Genomic DNA, 9,563 nt, shown 5'->3' with positions numbered 1-9,563 from the left:
GCTGCAGTCCAAGGTGAAAGCAGAGATGTCAAACCTGCCATGCACCCACACTGTGTATAAACATGTTTCACCAATCACAGTAATATCCTCTAGTAGAACCAAATAGAAGTGCAGGTACAAACAGGTAAAATAAAGGGAATAAATGTAATAGACATGATATAGAAGAGATATCTCATAAATGAAAAGAATCATGTCTCAACTATAATACATCTGATATCTGAATAATAAAAATGTCTCAACATGAATCAACTAAGAATCGTACTAAGGCACATTGCCTTTACAACATGAATATGAAACTCTAATATCTGGATAAAACTTAAAACTACAGTGGAGTCTCTACAAGTAAAAATATGCGACGGCGACTATGCCAGAACTCCGTCACCCTGCGGCTCTCCAGAACTCCGAGCTACCTGAAAGGGTATTTTTAAAAGAAAAAGAAACAACAATAAAAGCGTCAGAGCGCTACAGCAAGATTACTTCCATCCGCCCCTAGGGAAAGGGCTGTTAGATAGAGTGGAGGTTCTATTTATTAAGCATAGTCTACCTAGATTCATTTTTCCCGTATCTAAGTGGGATTAACATTTAGAAACCTACAACACGAGTCGTAGTACGTCGAGCGAAATAATCCAAACAAGGAAACCCTCATGTATATACCATAAGTCTCAAATTGTAGATATCTAAACATTAATACCGAACTAAGAAAAGACAATCTAATGAAACCAATAATTAGAAATCCATAACACGAGACTGGTACGTCGAGCAAAATAATCCAAACAAGGAAACCCTCATGTATATACCATAAGTCTTAAATTGTGAATCTCTAATCATTGATCCCAACTAAGAAGTAAAAAAAACAGTAAAAGAAATAAGATATCAACACATCGTATTTATAATATCATCCACTATCACTAGAGAGATAGAATAAAATACTAACACATGATTTTTGTATACTTTCAAAAGTAACATATCTCAGTCATATAGTTCAATGATAGGTCGTATTCATAATCGACATCTACCATACTTAGGCTATCAAGTAACTGTCTCAGTGCAACGGACTATCCTGTAGGTATACTGAACTGTGTACACGGCTCATTAGTCTTGTAGGTATACTGAACTGTGTACACGGCGCATTAGTCTCATCGCGATCTAAGTGCATAACATGAGTGCGGGACGGACTACCAAATAGGCATCCTAGAAATACGGCTCACGAGCCTCATCGCTCCCTAGTGCGGGACGGACGGCTAGATCAAGCCTCCTAAAATCCGACTCAATGGCCTGTATATATGGGATATCGACGCACTACCTCATGTAGTACTGAACTGAGCTCATCAACGATATCCACCTCATATAAATCTTTGTATCTCAGGTATGTCGACGCACTATCTCATATAGTACTAAGCTATGCTCATCAACAACATTCAGCTCATGTATAAACCATGTATATTTGGTATGTCGACGCACTATCCCATATAGTACTGAGCTATGCTCATCTACGACATCCAACATGTATATGAACTATATCTAATTCAAATATGATCAAATCAAAATTCATCATAATCCCTTTGAGATTCTTAAATATATAACATAACATATTCATGACTATACGTATAACATCAAGCGGCTCAAAACTCCGCGAACGCACCTCAAAACGGCGCAACACAGGTCCACAAAACGAGCAGGAAAAATAGACGTGACATTTGTTAGTAAAACAAACATATCTTTCTCTAGGAAAACTATTTTTATAAATGGTTTTCTGTTTTGAAAACTAGATTCACACATCTTTCAAATGACATAGGTTTGGTTCAATTTGTAGTTCATTTATTATCCCAAATCTCCAGCTAAAATTTATATATGTGCATCCATTTTTCTGCAGGATATATTGTTAGTAAATATAACATATATTTCTCTATACAAACTCTTTTTAAGATTAGTATTCTGTTTTAGAAACTAGATACATGTATCTTTCATTTGGCACTGGTTTGGTTAAATTTGGAGTTTATTTTCTATTTTAAAATCCCAGTTAAACATGATACAATTGCTGCAGTTTTCTGCAGAAAATATTTATTTAGTACATCTCTTAAATTTCTCATATATAAATGAAATTATGAAAAATCCTAATGATCATGATCATGATGCTATCATAAACAGCAAGAAAAAAAATTACTAATCTAGCATTGGTTTATGTTTTAACATCAAAAAATTTAACTTTTATCACATCATGTTAAGATTCAAGTATGAAAACACATATTCAACATCATATTAAACATCTAACTAGTTATTTAACTATGGGGAAGGGTTTGGATGAAGATAATCTTTCCTTAGACATCGTTCTAAGCCTCTAAAATAACCAGCAACTAAAAAGAAGTACAGCCAAGCCGTTTTCCCCTTGCTACACTTGATGATCTCGTCCTCATGTCGATATTTGCTTCACAAAGCTCTCAAAATTCTCAACTTTAGGGCTAGGGATTCAGAGAGAGGAAGAAGGGGTGCTAGGGTTTGAAACTCTGATGTAAGAATGTTAATTTTTGTAAAAACACATGTTTATATATATATGCAAACCCGAAATAAACCCGTTTGACCCGAACCAAGAATCCTAATCTGACTAGGAAAATAACCTTCGGTATTTTGGTCATAACTTTCACGTCCGATCTCAGAATGAGGTGATCTAAGATTTGTTAGAAATATCTTGAAGATACCTACAACTTTTATCTTTTAAGTTTTTCCAAATTCCAACTACATCTATGAGGAAAATATAAAATTTCTCCGCTGGTCTTAAATTTTCAGATTTATACATCGAGCATGAATTGTGCATTTGCTCTTATATATATACATATATACATTGAATTGATCTCAAACCAATTCCTAGCATACTCAAACATCATAATATATTATTTATAAATATATAACATATTTATTATTATTTATCACAAAATATTTAAATTTTTTGGGGTTTTACAAATATAATCTCAAAAGATTGAAAAGTTAAATTAGTGGCCTACAGGCTTAAAGAAAAAGCAACTACATGGTGGGATAAAGTACTGATAAATCAATACCATCAAGGGAAGGATCTGGTTCGAACGTGGGCAAAGATAAAGAAATTATTCAGAGACCATTTCTTACCTTCTAACTACAAGCAATGTGAGGTGTCTTTAAAAGATTCTTTTACCTTAGCCGCTACGGTCCGTCTAGCGAAGAAGGTGGAGTGAGAACTTGAGCAGAATGACATACGACCTTTATCATATGTTTTTAGAGAGTTATCAAACTAGTTATGATTATGAGAAAATTAAGAAAGCTCAATTCATCCATGAGAAAGAGTCTGGATTTGTGAAGAGCACCGAGGAAGCACCAATAAAGACTTCATCAATTATGTCAATTAAAGAACCGAAGACATTTAGGATAGAGATTGCTAAGGAGAAGGCTTCTCTAGCGGCAAACAACAAGACGCTCACCCCCCGAAAAGAAAGATTTTGCCACCATCAAGATTCATTCTGAGGTTCCAGATATTGATGATGATATGTTAATGAAGATAAATATTCTACATGGTATTGTGAGTGATGTTACACATATTGATATTATCCCGATGGAGGAGAAGGATAAAATAGAAAACGAGACAATTGATGGTATGTGTGTATTGCTTGATGGAGAGCTTGAGATAAAGGAGATTAAAGAATTGTGTATGGAGTATGAGGAACAAAATTATTTTTTTGAAGCAATAGTCATCAATAATTTTAACAATGGTGAGATGATACCGTCGACACTAGAATGTGGGAAGCAATAAGGAAAATATTTGGAGGAGTTTTTCATGTTGACTACAGAGCCACATGCTGCCAGTTACATATACATGTCATGGAAAAGATTCATACACAAGTTTGACACAAAAGAAGTCCTAGCAAAGGAGGTAAAAGAACAAATGGAGAAAATCAATACTAAATACAAGGCGGATGCTGATCGTTGCAAAAGAAAAAATTATTTATCAATAAAGCTATTATTCTAACAAATATAAGCTCGGAGTCGAGCTTCTTTCAACAAGGGAGACTGATGTAGGACACTTAACGGAAAATTTCATGGAGGAGAATCACGAGCTACACGTATTATTAACTTCTACAAAGAAACAATCATATTTTTCAATCTGATAGGCGAATTCTGACATATTATATATGTAAATCACCTATTTCGACGAGACGGAGCTAACCAGATTGTTATATTTTTAAAATCTCATCAGTAATACCCAATTTTGGCTGAAATCCAAAAATAATCAGCTTCTAGTTTTTTTAGTAATAAAAATTAGAGTCTATTTAGATTAGGAAATAAATTTAATATTAGAGTCCAATTAGATTAGGAAACGGATTTAATTTTGATTCATGATTTGTTTTCTCTATTATAGGAAGTATTTTTTAGGATAGAATTTGATACTTTCTATTTCATTGTAATTCTAGTCTTACCAGGAGTCTTATTTATTTTTCTATTTAAGAAGAGTCATGTAACTCCAAAGGAGAATAATAACTTTTCATCAATAAAATTTCTCTTTTAATATTTTCTTCGTGGATTCGAAGTTCTTCGTGAATTCGAAGATCGTTCTTTGTGGATTCAGAGAACACTCATTGGTTGATTCCGAGCTTATCACTTTCGCGCTACGTCACTTCTGCTCATAGTACCCCCAATCGGACAAACCCTAAAGATAATTCTCAAAAATAAGTGTTGCAATAACTGTACCTAATCATTCTTGTGAAAACTGATCGATTTCGATCCTACACTGACATTAGATCCACCGAACACATTCTCACCATCACCTTGGTCATCTGTAAGTTAACCAATCAAAAGATCCAAAATGATCGATATTCCATTTCACAAAATTTTCAAAAAGAATACGCTAAATCTCAAGGAAAATTAATTAGTACTCGAGCGATGACGACGGATGCTTGCTCATGGACTGCACCGTGAGACGTATAACCAATGACTTGTGCATTCGATTGCTGCAGAGAGTTTAAAAGGAAAATTTATGGAAACTACTCTAGTTTGAAAACCCTTAATTCTGACATGAAAAATCTAAACCCGAACCTTGTCAATGGTGCAGTAACTGGTGAGCGAAGCGTGGATGTGGCGGCGATTTGCTGGTTGGAGTCGCCCACAATCTCACCGGAGGTGACGACATCGTTGTCAATTTCCATCGTCGTTCTTCGTCGCGCGCTCTCTCTCTCTCTCTCTCTCTTTTTCGCGCGCGATCGCGAGCGAGCGATTTTTCGCCTTAAGAAATTTAATTTCATTAACCAGCTTTGTAATTGGCACATTAAGTAGGACTATGAATTGGAGGCACGTGTTTAAAGGCCATGACCCATGTTTACGCTTAATTTTCCCTTATACACTAGTACAAAATTGGAGGCACGTGTTTGGGAAAACAGTGTTCCAAACGGTTGTAACCATTTGGACAAAAAAAAAAGAACCGTTAATTTGGGCTAAAGTCGTTGGGGATGAATTTGTCCCAATAGCAGCCCAAACGGTTATAACCGTTTGGACAAAGACCCAAACGAGTGCCCAAATGGTTTCAACCGTTTGGACTGTATCCTAAACGGTTGTAACCATTTGGGACTGCAATATATGTCAAACGGTTTTAACCATTTGGCCAGATACTTGTCCAAACGGTTAAAACCGTTTGGCCAAATATTTGGCCAAACAGTTTCAACCATTTGGACAAGTATCTGGCCAAACGGTTGAAACCGTTTGGCCTGTTAATTTTAATATTTTTGCATTTCAGCTATTTTATTTATTTACATGCTTACATTTATAATATACTTCAACCGTTTGTCCTGTTAATTTTAATATTTTTGCATTTTAACTATTTTATTTATTTACCTACTTACGTTTATAATATACACATCTTACATAATGATTACTCAATATCTCACAATGAAATCAGAAACTTATACATATACAAAAATATCTCAACCAGTGCTAAATATCCAATATTATACATACATACACAATGATTATTCAATATATAATATTTGAGATACATACATAATGATTACCCAATATCTCACAATAAAAAGCATCCAACATTATATATTTGTCTCTAATACCCAAAATGTCTCATACATCCAAAATATAAGATAATAGTGGCCTAATCCATCCAGTCAAGGAACAAAAGAAATTCCTCGAAGAATGTCCTCTTGGGACAAGCCTGAACGTCTCAAGTATGCAAATATCCTAGCAAGATTCTCCTGTGACAAACAGTTTGGCCTATTTTTTCATTGGTCAGAAATTTTATGTTTGGGTGCCTTCTGGCGATCAATGTCTCAACTGCTGAAAAATTTGGATGGAAAAATACCTGGCCGAGGTATTACAAATCAAATAGTTAGAATTTATGATAGAAAATACTGATATAGTTATGAGAGGTTACATAATGAAGACCTGAAATTTGTTTAATTTGACATATGAAACATGATAATTATCTGAAATGAACCAACAAAATGAATAATGATGTAGATGTTGGCAATTTTGTCTGACCTTGCTGCATGTACTTATAGTTGGAAGCAAACTGATATGTTGCTACTCACGAATAAGATGATAGAGTTTGACAAATACTCATATATCAGATATCTACTTTGTTTTATATAGTACTCTCATTTTACTATTGAAGCCATCCAATCTATGCTTATGAATAATTAGATAGTAAAAATTTCAAATTTGTTCAATGACATATTGAACATGGTAATTACTTGAAATATTGTACAAACCAAATTAATAATGATGCAGATAATAGCAATTGCCTGACTTTAATACATGTATCTACAACTGGTAGTCTACAGAAATACTGCTACGTACTACTACAAAATAGAGCCTAGAAAATAACTGATATATCAGACGTCTACTTTGAGTGTTGAAAATATCTCTCGGTATGGGTAATTACAGAGGAAAAATCTGAAATTTGTTCAATATGGCATATCAAACATGATAAGTATACAAAATGCACATAACAAATAATGATACGCATGTCAGAAAATACAAGTATCTGTAACTGAAAGCAAGCTGATATACTACTAGACATTTGAATAAGATAGTAGAACTTTGCAAACAGTGTATCTGGTGGTTTCATTGTTGAATAGATCGGTAGACTATATATAGTCATGAACATATTTTAAGACCTCAAATTGTTCAATATGACAGATTAAACATGAGAATTACCTGAAATGCACCAACCAAATGGATAATGATGCAGATGTTGGCAAGGTTGATCAATCAAAAGGGTTCATAGAATCCAAAACCAGTCAATATATTTCCTGGTGCTTTGTTTCCAAATGAAGCATAACCGAGACAACCACAAAGGAAATAAAATGTGGTGGTTGTTGATACTCCAATAAAGCTAGCCTTCTTCATTACCTTGTTCTCTGCTGTAGGTGATTTCAAAGTGTCCTGAGTTGATAACAAGAATAATTAATTTAGAATCATGATCAAATTTTATCATGGGGAGTAATTGAACCCCTCTGAGATTTGAGTGCAAGTTAAATATAGATTGACAACCAAATTAACCAGAAAGTATAAGTTGTTAGATATTAGTCTAACTGTCAAAATCTTTCCGTTGTGGGACCATACTCATACTAATTGGACTGTCTGAGAATTAAATGGACCTTAAACATAACTGAGGACCAAAATTAGTCTAAAATCTTGAAGTATGGGGTATATATTCCTAAATTTATACTTAAGTTACTTCCTATAGTTACACTTTCTTGAGGATTTATTAACCTGTTTATTTATTTAACTTCAGAGTGGGACTATATTCAGACATGAATCTAGAAAATTTTAGACCTGGATTTCTATTAGAAGCATAGAGTAGGAACATGTGAATGCAATATCTCCTAGTGTTTGAAATGCTTTCCAAACTTTCTGAGCTGAATATACATCAACTCCAACTTTAATGCCAGTGATACTGGTCTTCCCGGTGTTTCCTGCTTATATTTAAAATCATTTCTACAAACTTGAACAAATTTCTATTGTGAATGTAGATAATGAATTTGGTACCTGAAATTATTTTGGTCATGGAGAGGGCAATGGTAATGAAGGAGTAAGTTAAAGACATGACTGCAGCGAGAATCGAAAGCCACCAGAGCTCATGAAAGTTTGGAAGCTGAGAGAGGAAATTTTGAATCACACCAAATCCGACCATGTAAAAGGTGTCGGCTACACTGCAATCAGCTTCATGACCTTTTTTGTGGAAACAATTTGCCTTGCTTATTGCCATGCATCAAGTTAGAACTTTTCCTATCAACAAATTTATGTTTCTGGTACAATTTTTCATATCATATAGTTTTATACTCAAAATTTTAGGTTCTTGGTATGTTATATTTTATTGTAATATTTCTTTATCATGAAATTTTGTGTTCGTATGACACTGTGTTATGTTATTGTATCAGGAATCAGAAAAGTAATCTCTTGTTCCTGATTCAATTGAATGGTTATGTACATTATAGCTTAACTATTTGAAACTTCAGAAAAGAAAAATCCTAGCAAAAGGAAACTATAAGAAAGGGAAAAGGCTAGAAAATGTTATGTTTAATACATTATAAATCTATTGTTAGACAAAATAGGTTACTGAGGAAAAATTTTAGAAACATAGTTAGCTCAGTGAATCATGAACACCACTGTCTATTGAATACTAATAGACCAAGTTTATCAGAAAAAAATTTTCTGTGCACAATGATTGATTAAACCTATCATATAATAATCATGTCCGTAGGAAAATTTTGCATATCTAATCTATTAAACAAACCATCTAATGAATTAACCAACATTCATATGACAAAGAATTTACAGCTAATGCTGTGGAACATCATAAAACACTGAATCACTGATAAATAAATTACTATAGTGATAATGACTCTTAATTAAGACGACGCATGCAAGAAAGGTATATGTCTTCAAGCTTTTCATGAACAAGAGAGCCATCATATCCGCAATTTGAGATTAGGAACTCGTAAAAAATAGAATTCTCACAAACATCTTGCAATGGACAACTGAAGGTTTTCAAATAGCAAACTGTAGGCTTAGATGTCTGCCTGGGAGCGTGAAAGAACCAAAACTCTACTACAGAACCAATGAATTCATTAATAACCGTAGATTAGGGCGTTTGCTGAAAACCATGGCGTAGATTAAGGGAGTATCACATGTCCTTGGGTTATTCCTAGGTAAATCAAGTTCAGATCTTAAATACAACACAAAGATCCCAAAAACACAACATTGCACTGAATTCAGATCTCAGGTTACCTGGGCTCTTGCATAAAAACTCACGACTTAAATCAGGAAAAGAAACTCTTTTTACTATCTCAATTCAACCAAGATCGAGAGGAGAGGAGACGGGATTACCGATGGTGGGGATGGTGGTGACGATCTCGTCGAGCTTGAGCTTGTAGAGGATGATGGTCTTGCCGGCGGCATCGAGGCCCACCATCAGGATCCTCATCTCCTTCTTTGCAAATAATTTGCTGAATAGCTTCCGGAACGACAGCCCCATCTTCTTCTCCTCCTCCTTCTTCCAAAACCCTAAGATTTGGGGACAATCCAAACCCTGA

General features: G+C 34.4%; 1 long non-coding RNA gene across 1 annotated transcript; it reads right to left on the bottom strand.

The window, feature by feature from the left end:
• On the bottom strand, nt 6,009-9,341 carry LOC109850515. Its single transcript, XR_002249453.1, has 3 exons — nt 8,017-9,341; nt 7,183-7,410; nt 6,009-6,325 (listed from the first exon to the last, which is right to left on the bottom strand). It is a non-coding gene; the product is annotated as an uncharacterized LOC109850515 (long non-coding RNA).

The sequence above is a fragment of the Asparagus officinalis genome, chromosome 7 (assembly GCF_001876935.1).
Source record: "Asparagus officinalis chromosome 7, Aspof.V1, whole genome shotgun sequence".
NCBI classification, from domain to species: Eukaryota; Viridiplantae; Streptophyta; class Magnoliopsida; order Asparagales; family Asparagaceae; genus Asparagus; species Asparagus officinalis.
Note: the sequence above shows the minus strand (reverse complement) of the source record. Positions and strands in the feature narration are given on the sequence as shown.